Source organism: Manis javanica, chromosome 15, assembly GCF_040802235.1.
Source record: "Manis javanica isolate MJ-LG chromosome 15, MJ_LKY, whole genome shotgun sequence".
Taxonomy (NCBI): Eukaryota; Metazoa; Chordata; class Mammalia; order Pholidota; family Manidae; genus Manis; species Manis javanica.
Window position 1 is genome coordinate 16,550,789 of NC_133170.1, and position 20,451 is coordinate 16,571,239.

Sequence of the window (20,451 nt, forward strand, 5' to 3'; positions counted from 1 at the left end):
TTTAATTCTGTTGTATTCTGAGATCATTTACTGCATGATTTCTATTTTTTAAAATTTATTATGGTGTATTTTATAGTCCTGAATATGGTCATTCTTGGTGAATGTTCGATGTGAGCTTGAGAAGAATGGGCATTTGCTCAGATGAAGTATTCTATAAATGTCAGTTGGATCCAGTTGATTGATGTGCTATTCAGTTCACCCATATCCTTGCTCATTTCTTCCTAGTAGAGTTGTCCATTTCCAATAGGGAAGTGTTGAGGTCTCCAACTATAATACTAGGTTTATCTATTTCTCATTGCGGTCTACCAGTTTTTGTCAGATATATTTGACACCCTTTTGTTAGATGAATATAAATTAAGGATTGCTGTGTCGTCTTCAGGAATTGACTCATTAATTAATACGCAATGATCCCTCTCCATCCTCTATTATTTTCCTTGACCTGAATTCAGCTTTCTATCAAATTAATATAGTTACTCTAGTATTCTTTTGAGTAGTGTTAGGATGGTATATCTTTCTTCATCTCTTTACTTTTAATCTCTGTCTTTATAATTAAGGTGGGTTTCTATCTCATACAGTTGATTGGTAGTTCGACTAGGCATGGGATTGTGTGTTGATATGTATGTGGAGGGTTCAAAGTAAGTCAATTAACTTAGCTTAATTTAGAACTGTGGAGGGCTTTTTGTCTAAGCATTGGTTTTTATTTGGCTTAGCTTAATGCTTCAGTATACGTTATAAACTTTAACTTTTCCAAAAAATCATGTTATTTTGTATCCTTGTGCCTTTTGCTCCACTTACCTCCTACTTATTCTTCAAGATGTAGCTTACAAGGCACCTACCTCCCAGGAAATCTTTGATTCTCAGTATATATTAAATAATCTTCCTCTGTGATCCAGTTGCATACTGTTTGTATTTTCTTGAACTTTGTATGAATTAATCAGTTTTTACCAGCTATATTAAAATCCCTATCTTGTCTGTATCTTCCTAGCATTTAACACAGTCTTTAATCAGAAGTAGAAGTAGAGGTAGTATGTACTCTAAGGTATTTACCAAATGGATAAATGAATAAAATAATTTTGTGCCTTTTATAATATAGTTGGCAAAAATGCATTCTGAAATTGAGTTAAAGAAAATATGTATTTTTTAAAAAGTTAAGTTAGGTATAGGTCTACTCACATATTAAAAAGTGTACATATTTCTGGAAGTAGTATATTCTAATAGCTATATTAAAAAACAAATATCATATAATAGGAAATGACAAAGCATGATACATAGGGGTCTGAAAACCATGTTTACGAAAGAGCACTTGAAGGAAATAGGATTTTTTCATTTGATGTATTTCATTTGATATATTCTGTAGGACATGTTGAATATTCCCAGATATGTTAAGACTTGTGATTACAGGATTACATTTTTTTTCTGAGTCCACTCCAAAATCTAGATGCATAGGTAGTATGAGTAAGAACTCCCCAAACCAGAATACATTCCTTATAGGGAAAAGGCTTTCTTTCTTCGTGAGAGCTTCCACGTGATTGACCTTATCTCTGGGATTTTTTAAGGACTTCTTCTGTATAATGTCAGAAGTTGGACTCTAGGACCTCTAAGGAGACCTCCATATAAAGTGTTTGGACTTTTACATTTGAATAAAAGAACTTGCCCAATTGAGATGTCATTCAAATAGTAGAATTAGTGAATCATAACTTGGAGGCTATCTACATGGATAGTACATGGTACTTACTGTCCCTGTACATATATGGTAGAACAATAATATTCAGAAAAACTCAGCAGTCAAAATGATAACAAGTATGAACTGTCATCAAAATTAAAACTATAAGAAGCTTTTCCAGCTATTACTTCATTTCAGGTTATCCATATGTATTTTTTTTTACTTATAATTGTTATCATTTAATTGATATATTACTTCCAAAAATAGGTATTTTCAATTTTTTGTCAGGTGATTTTAAAGAATTTTAAAGACTGAAGGAACTAAATAAATTAATGTCAAATTAAATAACCTTCATAAGCCTTCCCAGCTAATGAATTAATTATAACACTTAGGCTTGATATGCTTGCTTGAAAATCTGGCATTCATATGACTGACATAATGTATAATAGTTCAAATTATTACATTCTAATCTGGAGGAGAAAAGGCATGCTCAAAGGATAATGATTCTGAGTAATTTCCATTAACAACCTTATAAGTCTAAGGAAGACAAGTATTAACTATGTATTTATATAGTCACAGAGGAGAATATATTATCTACTTTGCATTCATTATTGGATCTTAATGTTTAAGAATGCTCTCCTGCTTGTTTGTATGAGAAAAGTGCGTCAAGTTAACACCTCTCCTCAGTTACTAACAAAATTGAACCACTCTTTTTTCAATTGTCGCTCTAAAATTTTCAAAAATATGCTATGATCTGTTACTTCAAAATACAAAGACAGAAATTTCTAAATTCAATTTAAATAACTCAGTTAGTTCATACTTGGTGTTTAAGTTTTTTATTTTTGGAGTTGCATGTAATATGACTAATCTATGTGATTTGACAATTGAATTTTCTTTCGATGACCCACATACTGAGTTCTGCGTCTATAGAACATGTAACAGAGAAAGCTTCTTTCTGAATTTTGATGTTTATAGATAAGAGTCTGCACAAATCCCCCAAAGTATGTAAGGCAGATGTTTGCAAAGGCAGATGTTTGCTATAAACTACAGTTCAATCCTATTCTCTGCCACTGTCTACTTTCTCTTCCATATATCATCACCAAAAAATAACAAGATAATAGAAAACAAATTTTGATTTCAGAATGATTTTGGTTGATGATGATGAATGAAGCAGAATAGACAGCTTGATTTTCATAAGTTAAATTGAACTTGCAGTGCCAAATGCAGCAACAACGGCAAAAAGATTAACAGACATGACAAGGGAAAAGAGAAGAATTTATGTGCAAACACATAATGTCATTTGAAAAAAAGGCGTTATGAAAATGTACAAATGCATAGTTACTAAAGTGTTGGCAGAAAAAAATAAACCACTCAAGTACATTATCCAATGTTGGAAGCAATTGTTAAGGGCAATCAGGGCCAAGTAAACAAAGCAGTGTAGTTTCAGGAAATAACTTCATTTTGTTTGGGCTGTACAAGAATCATACCCAGAATCTTTTGGCATATAATACAAGTAATTAAAAGGGACTCAGTATTCAAAGGAGAAAATAGCATAGGTGGCATCGGTGACTACTTTAAAATATGCAATAAATATTCCCCATCATTTATTTTCTATACTTTATGAATCAAAAGGATGGGCAGTCTTGAAGTTACACTATGAAGAGTAAAATAATGTTTCGCCATTAGTAGATCCAAGTAAGTGAAATTAATTCGTTCCTTCAGTTTGAGTCCTATTAAGGTGCAAACTGAAAAATTAATCAAAGTGATTTTAAAATACAGATTTTAATCTAAAGATCCTATACATTTTGCTCTACTAATATTATTGTAGATTTTTAAATTAAATACTTTGGGTTAAAATAAACTCATGGAATTGCCATTATCACTATATTAAATTGGAAGTTTTCATCTTAATCAAAAAACAAAACAAAACAAAACCAAAACAGAAACAAGTCACACGAAACACTTAGATTGATCTCACATTATAATATACAATGCATTTCTGAAAATGCTGCCAAAAAAGAAAAGTTAAAAAAAATCAGTGGATTTAATCGTTATAAGTGAAGGGGGGAGAATGTAGAGAGGTGAAATGTGAAAAAAAAAACAACCTTAAATAAGTTTAGGGAAGACATTTTTTGAAAAATACTTTTTATCAAATATATTACCTATCACAAAAATAATAATCAGAGTTGCCTTCTGTTCTTAATAGAGTAATTGCTAGTATAATCTTCCTTCCATTGTAAACAGCTATGAAACTGGACAAAATACCGGCTATACTGTTTCAGATTGCCAGAATATCTACAAGCATTTGCCTATAAAGATCAACAAAAATTGTCTGACTATTGTTATTATTTAACAAAAGTGTATATGAGTCATGTATCTGGCTGATCATGAAGATTGTGTTATGAGATGTTCTCAGAGAAGTTACTGGTATGCTTTTGTAAAGTAGTTATTATTACTTTTTGGAATAAATTATAGCCAATCAGTCATAGGAGAAACAATTTAGAAGAATGCTGGAATTTCTGAAAGTTTATGAGAAAGAAATGATGTTTAGTTTATATTCTTCTTTATTTGAGATTAAAAGAAGTGACCTTGATCTATTTGCATGGCAAACTATGTTTACAAGCAAAGATACACAAACACATACATATATACCCCTACATGTGCACATGAGCATGTGTTCAACTGTGTGAATATAGAGTATATTATTTCATTTTTAATAGAACATTGTTGTATATAGTATCTACTTTGCATACAAATGTCATGTATCTGTGAATACCAGGATATGTAAGTAAAGGGTAAAAACTCATTGCTGCTGATTTTCGTTTTTGCAGGAAACTTTAAAATATACTTAAATTCTTTGATCTCACCATTGTCATCAAAGAATACCTTTTCTGAGGAAAGGTCATTATACAAATTATTCTGGCTTCATTGCCACTTTATATTCTATTTGTAACAACTGAAGGATCCTCATACTGTGTGGAACAACTAAAAATTAGTTGAAAAATCCCTGTAATTCTGTTTTCTTCTGAGGATATACTAATTCTCTATTTCTGCATTTATAAGACCCAGCTATAACAATGCACAGACTATGCTGTGAAGAATTGATCTGGACATATGCATCATCAAAACAATAAATCAGATACTTTTAATTCTTTTTTATATTTAGCAGAATATTATTGGTATTTTACACATTGCCAATGATTAATACTTGATATTATAGTAATTATTTCCAGTTATCATCACTTGCTGGCTAAAATGTTGCAAGATCTTAATAACTAAATTTTATGGAGAAACCCACACATAAATCAAAGTAGAATCATTTCATATAGACCCATGCACTCACTACTCAGCTCCATAATTCTTAGCATGTGGCCCATCAAGTCTCATCTATACTGCAGCTTTTCTTTCTGTGACTTTAATTAGAAACCCAAGTTTCAAGTAATTTCACTTTAAATCCTTTCAAACATATCTCTAAATGATGAAGACCCTTTTCTTTAATATGCTAAACATTATCCTAACAAACTTTTGAATCTTTAAGTATATTATCAGTTATCCCATTTTTATCAGTAATGCAGTCTATGCTTGTATTTTTCACCTCTATTTTTTTCTTTACATTTGATTTGCTGGAACTTAAATTCTGTTAAGGTCCAGATTGCATTTTGTGTATATATCTCTCAAACTCTTTTAATATGGAAGACCCTTATTCCACCGTGTATATAATTTCATCCATCTTTTTAAAAAATCAAACCATTTGTCCCAGATTCTCCATCTTCCTGGTGTCTTCTAATGTGTTTCTCTGGCCTATAGTTCTCTTAACCTGTAAGTTGAATCTAGATTCCTGATTAAATTCAGGTTCTATATTTTGGTACAAATTTTTGAAAAATGGTATTCTGTACTTTCAAATTGTACTACATCAGGAAGCACAATATCTGTTTCACTTTTGTAATAATAAAATCAAGCACTGGTTTAAATTTTTTGCATAGATAGATATTAGCTAGATCTGTTATTTTTGGGATTGCAAAATGATTATTTAATTTTAATTTAGTAGCTGAATTTTTTCCATGAACAGTTTTTTCCATCAACTTTTTGTTCTTGAGACACAGTCTATATGCAAAGGAAAAGTTATATGCTAAATTAATTTCCTTTACTGATCAATGAAGTAGTGATTCTCTTTAACATCTAGTTCAAGTCTATGCAATATAAGGACAGACATGTTTTTGTACTATGTATTGATAAAGATTGTAAAATTAGAAGTTAAAAGGTTTTGTTTTCCTATCCATTATAATATTCTAAGACTTATTTTAATAATTTAAATATGAATTTCTGATATAAGCACATGGGATCAGTATAAGATACTATTTATATTTATACACTGAGCTAATTCTAATAAAGATTGAACAATTTCTTAATAGTCACAGATTTAAGAATATATATTTTCCATTCAATTGAAACCTTTTTTCCTGTTCAAAATTTTTAATAAAGTTAGTATTTTCACAGTATCTAGTTTTCTGCTTTAGTTGGTCTTATTTTGTTCTCCAGTTTTAGCCTTTTACCATCACTTACCCAAGAGGAAAACAGATGTACCTTATACTTTCTCTGGGTTTTTGCTACATAATTACTTATCTGTATTCTAATAAAATGAGTCTATAGTATATTTTGATTCTATTTTCACATGAGAAAATTTTAATATCAATAAAATAAATTTGATTTTTTTAAAGCTCACCTAGTATCCATAATTTTTGCACCAATTTTATGATTGTCATTTAGCATGGCTCCACTTACTGGTTCTTCCTTCAGGGTGGTGTGTGTGTGTAGAGGATCTTTCTTTTCTTGGGCACGCAGTCTCAGCCTGAGAATTACTGTCTGCTGCTTGTAGCTGCTATTCTTGTATTCTTTAGAGTCCCCTTTGTTTCTTCCTAGCCCCTGTTATTATCATTATTAGTAAGTTGATTATTATTTTTATTAATGCCCACTGTTAACACACTGCATAATTTCTCTTTCCTGTTTGGACTGAAATAGATACATCTACAATGCAATTCATTCAACTTTACTGCTGTAGTGTTCCATAAAATAATTTCCCTATCATTTTTTTATCCATTCTCCTGTTAAGGGATATTAGGCTGCTATTTTTTTTTTTGTAGCAAATAATTTTCCTGGGCTATTTCTTGTACACAAATATAAACACTTTCTTAGAGTATGGAAGACTTTCTAGGATATATATATCCTAGAATCTATTCAATCTTAGAATATATATCCTAGAATAGGATATATATATATCCTTAGCTTGTACTGGAAAAAAACCTAATTGTTTACCAACATGAGTTACAAATTCAAACTTCAGCCAGCAGCAGGTGAAAGTTTGAAGCTTCATGATTTCACCAACATGATGTTATTAAACATTTAAATAAAAATATTTATCAATCCAACTGATGCAAATTATATTTCATTGACACTTTAATTTTAATAATGGCTATTAGTTGTGTTGTATCTATCATAAAGAAACTATTCCTGTGGTTTACTCTCTATTTCTATTGGGTTGTTTGCCTTTTTTATTCATTTGAGGGAGTTCTGTCTATATTCTGGATATTAATTCCTTTTAATTTACAAATTACATTAATAACCTTTTAGTCTGTGATTTTTATTTTACTTTACAGTATATTTCAATTAATAGAAAGCTTAATTTCAAACCAGTGAAATTTGAAATTTTTAAAATTTACCTGAAAATTTAATGATAGTCAGAAATAACATTATTTTATATTATCTTCTAAAGGGTTTTGAATTTAAGCCACATGTTTGTTTTTTTAACTTATGTGGATTGTTTTTAGTATTTGGTATAAATTGAAGACAAAATCCATGGTGTCAATGATTGTTTCAGCACCAGATATTGGTGTTACTCATTATCTATCCCACACTGAAATGTTAGGAAAGCTCTGCCATAAATCAAACTTTATATGTTTATGGATCTGCTTTGTGTCTCTTTTCCGTTATCTGATTTGTTTTATTACAACCCTTATAATGTGCTGTCTTAATTAAGCTTTGATTGAAAGACCAATGCTCATCCACTTAATTTCTTTTCAGGAATGTTTCCGTTTCTTTTGATTGTTTGCTCTTCAGTATAAAAACATGAGTTTTCTTGTCAATTTACATAAACAGCTATTTGAATTTGACTCAAATTGTAATGTATCTACACAGATCAATTTTTGTTTTCTATAGGGAACTAGATATTTTTGAGTACTTTTCATAGCTACGTAGGTGTCTGTACATGGAGATTAAAAGTTATTAAAACTTTGTTGATATCCTAGTTTTCCTGCTTTCCTTTAAGGATTATTTATCTTGAAGTGTGTCTCCTCATCATTGTGACTTGACTGTTAACATAAGCATGCTCTTTTGTCTCCTCAAGATTTATTCTGAAAATGTAGCTTAAAACCAAAATAATATCACATCTAGTTTTTCCATGCTTGTCCTTCAAGATGTTAACGACATCCTCCCAATGCACTAAGCAAAAACAAAAAAACAAAACAAAACACAACAAAAAAAACTTACTGAACTGTATTTGCTTCAAATGACACAGCACTACGACTGGCAGAAGTGTAGCAGAAGAGCTCTTGAGGATATTTGGAAAGTTGAAAAGTAGACATTGACAAGTTCTGTGAGGATTTATTCTAAAATTATTTTTGCCAAAATCTGCCTGGTTTCCAACCTTCTCCTTGCAGTCTCAGTGGGATAATGATTCCCTGTACAGCTCTTCACTGACAGAGCTAATATGGCCTTTCATATACCATGTACAGTTGAATCCTTTATTTCAAGAAAATTCATAATTGCAGAATATTCAATAGACAATAAAATGATAGATGATGGAAATATTAGAAAAATAGGATGACTTTTTTCAATCGAAACCATGCATAAGTTTTTTTTGGAAGAAATGTAAAACTAACAGAATATAAATACAGTCAAATAGACAGTAAACCACTAAACATAAACAAGTAGCAAAGGAAACATTTTTGCTCCAGAAAAGTAACACCAAGAATTGCATACCCATACTGAATCTATTCATAAGGGCATTGTTATTCACTATTCTTTATTTATTGCTATTCAAGCAAATTCAATAGAAATTGTTAAAATAGCACAGTAAGTTTAGCAATATATTGCAATACCCTATGAACAAATCCATAGTTTTTTCCCCAAAGATGTGAAGAATTTGAATTAGTAATTGAAAGGTGACTGTAATATTGAGTAGACTATTCTTTTTTGTTTAATATTAAGTGGCTGGAAGTGATTCAACATTCAACAACTGACAACCTCATTTAGTTGAAATAATCATGAAACATACTCATTTCCAGGCAAGACACCAAAGATTTAAATGACACTGTAAAACCTATTTTAATGATAAAGATTACTCTTTTGTGTTACTCTATTACATGAAATATTTCATTAATGAAAAATGGAGCATTTACTTGTTAATGGAATCAAAATTGTTGCTCAGTCTGTTCCATTTTGGTGGTCAGCCCCAACACACATTTTATAGGATTTTGTGTTCTTTATTTTATTATTTTTTTGTGAAAATGAAATCATTTAAAACTTGGTCTAGAGACAAATGATCTTAGTATGTTTTCTGTGAATTATTTTAAATCAAGTTGAGTTATCTTTCAAGTGCAAATTATTTCAGGACCTGAATGTTTTATGTTATGTTATGGCAAATAGAAAAAAGTGAAAGCAGTTGAAATACAAAAGTAGGGAAAAAGCACTGTGAGTAAAAAGCTAATTTGATTGATTTAATTGCATAATAGCTACAAGACATTAAAAAGTATAATTCCTAGGTGAAGGAAATTAAAAGGTACAAACTTCTAGTTATAAAATAAGTCATGGGTATGAAAAGTACAGTATAGGAAAAATAGCCAATAACATTTTAATAACTTCATATGGTGACAGATGGTAACTACTCTTAACATGGTGAGTATTTCATAAGGTATATAATTGCCAAATACTGGATTATATACTGAATTATAATATTACATGTTAGGTGTACAAATCAATAAAAAAAATAATAAAAAATATAATTCCATTCAGTAAAGTAGAATCACAGAAACCAAACCAGAGTTACACGTCAGGCTGGGAATTTAAGAATTTATTACACTATGTTTCTTTTGTGAAGACATATATTAAACTAGATAAATGGAAATTAAGCCAGTAATTTTCTTAGGATATTTCTTCAGCAGTTTATAATTTTATGCTTAATCTATAAGCCCCAAAACACAGTGGAGGAATAGTCATTTAATTTTACTTATGGTTCTTGTGAAGAAAAATTCATTATTTTATGATATTGATTACCACATATTTCTAACTGACATGTAGTTAAACAATAGTATATTGGCCTCAAGTATACAACACAGTGGTTCAACAGTTATACACATTATTAAATCCTCACCCGGACTAATGCAGTTACTATCTGTCAACATAGAAAGATGTTACAGAACCATTGGCTATATTCTCCATACTGTACTACCATTCCTGTGACCGACTTACATTATGATTGATATTTTTGTGACCCTTTATTCCCCTTCCCCTCTCCACTCACCCATCCAGCCCTTCCCCCATGGTAACTTCCAGTCATTTCTCATTGTGAGTCTACTGCTTTTTGTTCATTTTGTTTTGATATGTTTTGTTTTGTTTTTGGATTCCACAAAAAGTGAAGTCATATGGTATTTATCTTTTTCCACCTGTTTTATTTCACTGAGAATAATACTCTCTAGGTTCATCTATGTTGTTGCAAAGGGCAGGATTTCTTTTTTTTATGATGGAATAATATTCCACTGTGTATATGTACCACTTCTTCTTTATTCTTTCATCTATTAATGGACATATTGGTTGCTTCCATATTTTGGTTATTGTAAATAATGCAGCAATAAAATAGGGGTGGATGTATCCTTTTCAAGTCATGGATATTTTTTCTTTAGATAAATTCCTATAAGTGGAATTACTGGATTATATTGTATTTCTGTTTTTAGTTTTGAGGGAACCTCCATACCATTTTCCATGGTGGCTGCACGAATTTACATTCCCACCAACAGTGTAGGAGGGTTCCGTTTGCTCCACATTGTAGCCAACATTTGTTATTTCTTGTCTTTTGGAGAGTGGCCATTCTAACTGTTGGGAGGTGATAGCTCATTGTGGTTTTGATTTGTGTTTCTCTGATGATTAGCATTGTGTAGCACTTTTCACATGCCTTTTGGCCTTCTGTGTTTCTTCTTCAGAAAAATGTTTTTTCAGGTTCTCTTCCCTGAGGAAAAAAAAAAAGCAAGTATTCAGTTAGTTGCTTTTTGGTGTTAATTCATATGAGTTCTTTATATATTTTGAATTTTAACCCCTTATCAGGTAAATCACTTATGACTATATCCCCCCATACTGTAGGCTGCCTTTTTGTTCTGGTGATGATGTCCTTTGTGGTCCAGAAGCTTTTAGTTTGATGTAGTTCTTCTTGTTCATTTTTTATTTTGTTTCTCCTGCCAGGGCAGATGTGTCCAGAAAAAAATTGCTCATCCTTATGTTCAAGAGAATTTTGACTGTGTTTTCTTCTAGGAGTTTTATGACTTCATGTCTTATATGTAGGTCCTTAATCCATTTCAAGTTTACTTTTGTGTATGAGGTTAGATATTAATCTAGTTTCATTCTCCTACATGCAGCTCTCCGGTTTCCCAACACCATTTATTGAAGAGACTTTCTTTTCCCCATTGTATATTCATGGCTGCTTTACTATTGACCTAGGTTTATATCTAGGTTCTCTATTCTGTTTGATTTTTCTATGTGACTGTTCTTGTTCCAGTACCATACTGTTTTGATTACTGCAGCTTTGTAGTATAGCTTTAGTCAGGGAGCATACCTCCAGCTTTGTTCCTTCTCAGGATTGCTTTGGCTATTCAGTGTCTTTTGTGGTCCCATATGAATTTCAGGATTATTTGTTCTAGTTCATTGAAAAATGTCATTTGTATTTTTTAATGGGATTGCATTGAATTTGTAAATTTCTTTGAGCAGGATGGACAATTTGACAATATTAGTTCTTCCTATCCATGGAACTGATTTACATTTATTTTTGTCTTCTTTAATTTCTCTTATCAGTGTCTGGTAGCTTTTATAATATAGGCCTTTCACCTCCTTAGTTAGGTTTATTCCTAGGTGTTTTATTCTTTTTGATGTAATTGTAAAGGAAATTTTGCTGCAACTTTGCTAAATTCAGTTATTAGTTCTAATAGTGCAGCTGTGATAGTGATAGTAAAAATTAATGTTTTATGTAAGCTAATGTGTAACTCAACTTAGTGCAATTATTAGTAGTAGGAGAAGGAAAGTGATTTTACTTAGTGTTACAAACCACTGTCTTAATTTTCTTTAACATTATTAAGTTGCTTGGGAAAAGGTACGTATCCTTTTATTTCTGTGGACTTCTACACAAAGGAAAATTAAAATTTCACTAATTCCTATGTAGATTCCATAGGCAACATATTTTATAATTAGGTATAACTCTAAATACTGAGACAGGGTCAATAAGTTCTGATGTATATTTTCTAAGATGTTATTTTTTCAAGAGAAGTTTTAGATTTACAAAATTGAGAGGAAGGTACAGAGATTTCCCATTTATCCTCTGTCCCTATACATCTATAGCTTTCCCCATTCTCATCATCACCCACCAGAGTGGTACATTTCTTTTTACCAAGGATGAACCTGTACTGACATATCATAATCACCCAAAGTTCATAGGCCTTAGGGCTCAACTTAGTGTTGTCCAGTCTATGGGTTGGACAAATGAATAGCATTATATAATCCACCATTTTTTTTTATCATACAGAGAACTTTCATTACCCTAAATATCCTCTGTGATCTGTTTAGTCATCCCCTCATGCCATCCTTGGCAATCACTGGCATTTTTATTGTCTCTGTAGTTTTACCTTTTCTGGAATTTCATATACCTGGAATCATACAGTATGTAGCATTTTCAGATTGAATTTCTTTCACTTGATATGCATTTAACTTTCCTCCATGCAGCTTCATAGCTTGATAGCTCATTTATTTTTGATGCTGAGTAATATTTTATTGTTTAAATGTAACAGTTTATTTATTTATTCACTTACTGAAGGACATCTTGGTGGCTTCCAAATTTTGACAATTATGAATAAAGCTGCTATAAACATTTGTATGCAGGTTTCTGTGTGTACAACAGTTTTCAACTCCTTTGGGTAAATACCAAGGGATACAATTGCTGAATCATATGATAAGAGTATATTTAGTTTTGTAAGAAACTGCTAAGCTGACTTCCAAAGTATCTGTAATGTTTTTCATTCCCACTACAATGAATGAGAGTTCCTTTTGCTCCACATCCTGTAAGCAGTTAGTGTTGTCTGTGTTCTGAGTTCTCGTCATTGTAATGAGTGTGTAGTAATATCTCATTGTTTTAATTTAAATTTTCCTGATGACATATGATGTGAAACATCTTTTCATATGATTATTTGCCATCTGTAAATCTTCTTCAGTAAAGTGTTAAGATTTTGGGCTCATTTTTAAATCAGGTTGTTTGTGTTTTATTGTTGTTTTAAAATTTCTTTGCATAGTTTGCATAATAATCCTTTATCAGATGTGTCCTTTGCAAATATCTTCTCCAGTCTGCATTTTGACTTCTCATTCCTTTGACATTGTATTTGGCAGAACAGAGTTTTTTAATCTTAATGAAATACAGCTTATCAATTGGTTCCTTCATAGATCATGCTTTTGGTGTTATATCTAACAGTAATCACCACACACAAGGCTATCTAGGTTTTTTTCCTGTGTTTTTAGTTAGGAGTTTATAGCTTTGTATTTACATTTTGAGTTGCTATTTATGAACGGTTTAAGGTCTCTGTCTAGATTATTATTAATATTTTTTGCACTTGGATGTCCAGTTGTAGCATCATTTGTTGAAAAGACCATTTTTTGCTGCATTGTATTGACTTTATTCTTTTGTCAAAGATCAACTGACTGTATATACTTATGTGGATCTATTTCTGGGCTCTCTGTTTTGTTCCATTGATCAATTTGTCTATTCTTTTGCAATGCTGTCTTGATTACTGTAGTTTTACAATAAGTCTTAAAGCCGGGTGATGTCAGTCTTACAACTTTGGTGTCCTCCTTCATTATTATATAATCAATTCTGAATCGTTTGTCTTTCCACATACATTATGATGCCTGTTTGTCAATGTTCACAAATAACTTGCTGATATTCTGATCGGAACTGCATTGAAATCTATAGCTCATATTTGGAACAATTGACATCTCGACAGTATTGAATCTTCCTATCCCTGAATATGGAATATCTCTCCACTTACCTAGTTCTTTGATTTTATTAATCAGAGCTTTATAGTTTCCTCATATAGTCCTTGTACACATTTTATTTTTAATAGATTTATACCAAAGTATTTCATTTTGGGGGTGTGCTAACATAAATAAATGATATTGTGTTTTTAATTTAAAACTTTTCACATTTGGTGTTTAGAAAAGAAATTGACTTTCATACATTACTCTTGTGTCCTGCAAATATAGCTGTAATTGCTTATTAGTTTCAGGAGTTTAATATTTTTATATGTATGTATATATTTATGTGTACATATATTTTGTATATATATATATACATATGTATGTGTACATATGTATATATTTTGAACCTGTTTATGAAAATGTTGGCATTGAAATATTAACAATTAAATTAACAATTAAAATTAACAATTGAATTTTTATTTTTTAATTGCTAGCAACTCAGCTCTCTCAAGTTTCTCTATATAAGTGCTTGAGAACTGAATAAAGTTAATTGTATAGAGAAAAGTGTTCATAATCTGTACATACATTCCAGGAAGCTGTGATATCTATATGACTTTTAGAAATGTTTACTGTGTTGTCTAGTTTACTTTTGCCATATTAACAATGATTTAATTCTGTAGTTTGAAAAGAATTTGTGTCATAGAAAATACAACTATGAAAATGTTCTGTATAAAATGGATGTGTAATAAACTTACTATACAGAACATGTCTATATAAACATGGAAATAACAGTGGTTCTTATGTCTAACAGGAAACTGAAATTACCTCTTGAACTTATTTCCGCAGATTAACTCTATTTCCTTTTTTATTTTAATTTATATTTAATCCTATAAAGGTCTTTATACATTATTCCCTTCAACACACCCATCAGTCTTGTCATAAGTTAATTAAGTACCATACAGAGATTTGATTAAATTTCTGGAGAAAATCTGATTGAAATTCCTTGAGTTTGAGTGAAAAAAATACAGCTGAAAAATTTTAGCACAATTTATGTTTCAGTCGAAGAAACTACTTTCATTTATTGCAAATGTTACAGTGACCTTCAATTGAATTTTATGAGTGTTTACTAAGTCAGGGCTATATACTTTCTTGTGGAAATACAAACATAATTAAACCATAGTCCTTGATTTGATGTAGGCCTAAAGTGAAATGAAAGCAACAGAGTCAAAAGGAGATGATGTCAACCGAATACGTTAAGGGTTAAGTGTTGCCAGGGGCTGAGATAAAGGGTGGCAAGTGTAGATGAACTGTTTTGCTTGCTTTTTGTTTTCTTTTTAAATAAAGTAAAATAAATGGCCTTAATATGAGTATATGGGCACTGAGCTTAAACACATATAACAGATTCTCTTGGTTCCAACAAGGATTCCTGGAGATGACACTGACCGAAACTTGAATAAGGAATAGTTAATACAGTCAAATGGAATATGATTGCTGGTCATATCTAAAACTGTCATGTGTTGTTTGGAATTATTCCTTCCAGAACACCTCTGGGTTTTGCTACCGTACTTGGATTTTTAGCTTTAGAAATATTTTAAAAGTAGATCTGGTTTGTGTAACAGAAAACGACTCAAAAAAAAGAAAGATCAGAAGCTTAACAAAATAAATGTTCTCACTCTTCACTCTATGTCCATTTCAGGTTAACAAGGAGGTTTGTGCTCATTGCAGACACTGCACTTCCAGACTGACAGCTGTTCCATCTGGAAACATGCTTCTATCATCACAGCAGGGGGAAGAGCATGGGGAGAATCATTCCTGTGTTTTCAGGCTTTTGTTTAAAAGTGACACATGTCACTTCCACTCACATTTTGTAGACCAAAGTAAGTCATTTGGACACGACTGACTTCTAAAGGAAGAATTCTACCTTATGCCTGAAAGTCAAAGTGAGAAGATAACACCCTCCCATTAGCACTTGTGACTACACTATTCATGATTACATTTTATTTTGCCAGTAAAAGCAATATCCTAGTATTTAATTTTTTCTCTCACAAATAGTCTGCTGTAATTGCTTAGTGACATGAGTAAACGAATAGATGTATGTTCATGTGTATGTGTAAAAATTACTTGTTTTACATTCTTTGTGTCTGAAAAGCATATTCTCACACTTCTATTTCTTGGAAGGGGCATTCATATTGCTGCCCTGCTTGGAGATACAGTATCAGGTTAAGAGAGAGGCAGGTAAAAGGAGGAAGAAAAGACTGATGGAAGAGAAAAAATAAAGAAGCAGGAGAGAAAAAAGGGAGAAGAGGAAGAAACAACATGAGAATGAAGCAAGAAAATAATAAAAGGCAGGAAATAATAGAGGAAGAGAAATAGAAATATTTTAGCGCAGTGTTAAATTTAATGAATTTGGTGTAAAGACTACTGAGCTCAACTTTGGAAAATAGTTTCTCAAAGCAAGGTATTTTTTCCATCTTGCGATGCATAATTATGTTTACTTCTAACCCGTGAGCACATGTAAATTTGTACCTAAGCGTTGTTTACATATAACCTTTGACCTCCTTTTTCTTTTCTGTACTCAGTTTTAGCTGATCATTCATACTCTGGGCACCAACTTTTGTTTCTTTGCTCCATATTAATTTATAGACCTGGAGAAGGTGGAAAATACTTTCTCAGATGGAATACTAATTGGAAAACGTGGGAGTTTTAATGGCTACATCTTTCCCAGTTGGTGGTTTCTTTGAGAAAATTGTTCCATTAGGAAGGGCAATACTGCCACTGGCTATTATACTGAAGATTCATACGCTTTATGGAGAAAAGGAGGACTTAGTCCAAGAACCATTCCGACTGTGATTAGAATGAAAGGCCAAAAGGTTAGATTATCATAACTTTTATAGAAAAAACAACTTCTAAAATTTTGCCTGGCAACCTTAGAAATTGGGGGAAAAAACTTTGATTTTTAATAAATAGTTGTTTTTAAGTTGGCATTGTTTTTTTCCATACTCTTGCATCCACATTTATCATTTGAATTATAATCAATTGTTTTCAATCTGAATTGAAACCTATAGAAAATATTTTAGAAAAACTAAATAAATGGCTCATCATAGGCTGCATTTAAATAAGAATAAAATCATGTCCTCTATCTCTGCCCCAGATTAAAACATAAAAGTATAGTTATGTGTTAGTTTATTGTATTCTATTTTTCTGGTATCACTGTTAAAAAACCTGGAAACCTTCTTAAAATAGAACTACATAAAGCTTTTAAAAATAATTAGATGAGCAAAATCCCTATATTAGGCAACAGGGAAATTTTTCTTTTTTTATCTATTTGGTTAGGAAACTTCTAACTTTGCCTGGAGTAACTCACATCGCCTCTATACTTTTTCAGATATAGTGCTGATTAATTCATGATGATTTTTCATCCATCGATTTTTTTTCTAGCATGGAAGCTTTTTAGTTTTTATTTAAGAAAATGACATTTTTTTGGATTCAGGAGTTTTAAGATTGGTTTATCTTTCTAATGAACAAAAGTTCTAACTTAGTAAACATGGATATGTTAAATAATTAATGGAATGCAGAATTCTTAATATACAAACCAGATTCATATAGGCATAAAATTGGTTAATAATATAAAACCTAATAGATACTTTTTGCAGATTAAGTGAGGTAATATATTTCAGGGTCTAACCAACATAGAGCAGAGACGTGGGACAAGCATCATAATTTACTTTCCTGCTTATGATGAAAAATACCAAGATATAAACAGTGTAGTAAGAACAGGGGGGACCCCATCTTAAGGCTAACTTTCCATTTAAAAAATCATGGAGTTAAGAGGTAAGACTCCCAACATATTCTTTAGTGATCAGACAATTACCCACCCTGTCTTAAGGCAGGGCAAGCAGTCTTCACTAATATGTTATCAGTGCTTGAAGGTAACCACTATCTTGGAGAGGAACAGGATCCGTAAATTTCTTGTGTTGTTTGTCCTACAGAATTACCAGGAAGACTGACTGTGGGTGAGGCCATAGTGTCCTTCACTAGAGACGGACATCATGAGACCACATGTCAAGCCTACATCCTCACCCCGCCCCTGTCACCTCACTGCCCTTTGCCTCACTCTTGAAAACCTTAAAAGACAGAATCCCCAGCCTTTCAGTACACCTCCTCTCTGAGACGGCCCACACTATCCTTTAAGTGCATTTTCTTAAATAAAGCTTTCTCACTGTTCAAATGATTGTGTTTTGTCTCTTTGCTATTTCATTCTATTTCCAAGTCTTCACTCTATCTCCGCTTTACTCCTGATAAGTAGGGAGGTGCTGCTGAGAGCTCTGATTGGGCCTGCAAGTTTCTGTCACCTGGGTGACCCAGATGGGACTGCAGCTGCACAGTCTTGTTCCAGTAGACTGCCTGAAAATCTCCTTTCTTTGGGAAGTACTCAGAACGTAATCTCACTTCATCCCATGTTCCTTAGCTCCCCCATATCCTGGGGTGGTAAGGGCTAGTCCCTACTCCATGCAGATTCAAACAGACACAGGACACCAGGTGACCCTGGCTTCAGGAGTTGGCAAGGGATCTGCCCTTGGCTGAGTAGAAGTTCAGTGAACTTTCCCTCTTTCCTTCTGCACTTTTCTTGTTCTCAGCCACCTGCAAGGCAGCTACCATTCCCTGCTACTCTTGCTTTAATAAATTCCTCCCTTATCTACACTTTTCTGACCTGCTCAAGAATTCTTTCTCCTTCAGAGTCAAGAAGCCTCCCCTATCCAGGTTGAGATTTCACCTAATGCACAGGGACAGACCTCCCCAGACACAGCTTCTGGGCAACATTACTACAATATCTGGCATGTGAAAAGTGTTATGTGTTTACTATTATAATTTCTAAATTGTCTGTAGTAGTACATTATCTTTAAAATTAGAAAAGTTATTTTTAAACAGATGCAATTGAATCCGAAGACTCTGTAAATTATATCAGCTGTCATGCAGGGCATTATTTATATTGCTTTAATCTTCAATTAAAATACCCTGGACACTTCCTAAAATACCAGAAACCAACAACACTATAAAGACAAGAGACAGAAGTACAACATTTGTAAGTGCACAACTACTTGCAAGCTCTTACACGGGCACTAAGTTTTTCACCCTTTGCCTCTGTCTGTACTGTTAATGAGACTTTAAGACTTGTCATCCCACAATACTTTTCATCTAGGCTGCACAGGTGCATATGGGAGTTGTAGTCTCTGGACACATGCCTGATGAGATGAGAGTGAAAAGACACTGCCAAACTTTGATCATGTGTGAAACTTGTTGCTTGCAATAAATTAGGTGTAACATCTCTAATTGGAGCTGATCATAGGGTTACTATAAACACAGAGTAGGTGAACTCTTTTCAGTATTATCACAATTTAGAAAATATATTTAAAGCATATTTATATATGTATTTACCATTTGGACATACATTTATCCATGTGCATAGTAATGATAGCAAGATATAAGCCTTCCTTTTAAAATCAGTGTTGAGAGAACAGTGATGTTTTGTATTCTTTTTCAGATATGTGCATATCTTACTTTTTTGGCCCCTAACCAATAGTAAAATATAAGTCAACCCTCAATCTTTAGTTACAATTTCAGCCTGAAATATAAAGCTCCTCAAGTCTCAAGTATCATGACTTTAGTTGAAAGTTGAATGTGTTATCAATCATATTTAGTAACAATACTTTTTAGAACGATTAATCCTAACCTATTACAGTTTATCTCATGGGAAATGAAAATAAATTCAAAGCGACAATTAGGGAGAAAAGATTAAATTTAATGAATCCCCTTCTTTTTATTATTACCTTTTATACCAGAAACATGGACTAATTTTTTAACCTAATCAATAATTATCAGGAGAGGTCAGTCTAGTCAAACCAAATTTGTTAAAAACCTCATGTTAACAATGGTTAATAGAACGGGGATGATTTAAGATGAAAAATAAAAGAAGTAAAGAAGTGAAACAGCATTTATCCTTCGTAGCAAACTGTTGAATGAGATAGACCTTTTTGTCAGTATTTCTTGTAGGAGATGTAAGTGTGTTGGCAATAATTCAAGCCTGTGATGTGCAAGGATAAAGAAAGAAACTGAATTCAGGGGCAAATATCAAAACTTGTACTTTATTGTCTGTTAACACCTCTATTTTTATGACCTATTCAATATCTTTCTTCTTTATTATGCCGCTGTTATTTTCTACATTCCTTCGAACATAGATCTCCCCTACAGGGAAGGTTTTCTTACGTCATTGTTAATGAGTTTGTAACATGATGAGGGCTGTGGTTACCTGCCTTTTGAGAGACTCTTTTGCTTGGGAAGAATGGTCAGATCAGGGCTTGGGGACTTCCTTTGCTGTCAGTACTGCCTCGAGTAAGCTGTGAACTTGGACCGAGGGCAGCCAGGGATTGGTGTTCTTCCAACGTCTAGAGTTTAGGAGTTTTGCTCTGCTCCAAGAAATGAAGTCAAGTCAATTTTCAGTGTGTAATTTTTAT

At 32.2% G+C, this 20,451-nt stretch overlaps 1 long non-coding RNA gene across 1 annotated transcript in view; it reads left to right on the top strand.

Annotated features, from left to right (window-relative positions):
- The window catches only part of LOC140846497 (uncharacterized), an 88,123-nt gene extending 69,979 nt beyond the window's left edge, over positions 1–18,144 (top strand). The window contains exons 3-4 of the long non-coding RNA XR_012125634.1: positions 15,636–15,816; positions 17,929–18,144. This is a non-coding gene — a long non-coding RNA (uncharacterized lncRNA). The remainder of the gene's footprint in view (positions 1–15,635; positions 15,817–17,928) is intronic.
- The last annotated feature ends 2,307 nt before the right edge of the window (positions 18,145–20,451 follow it).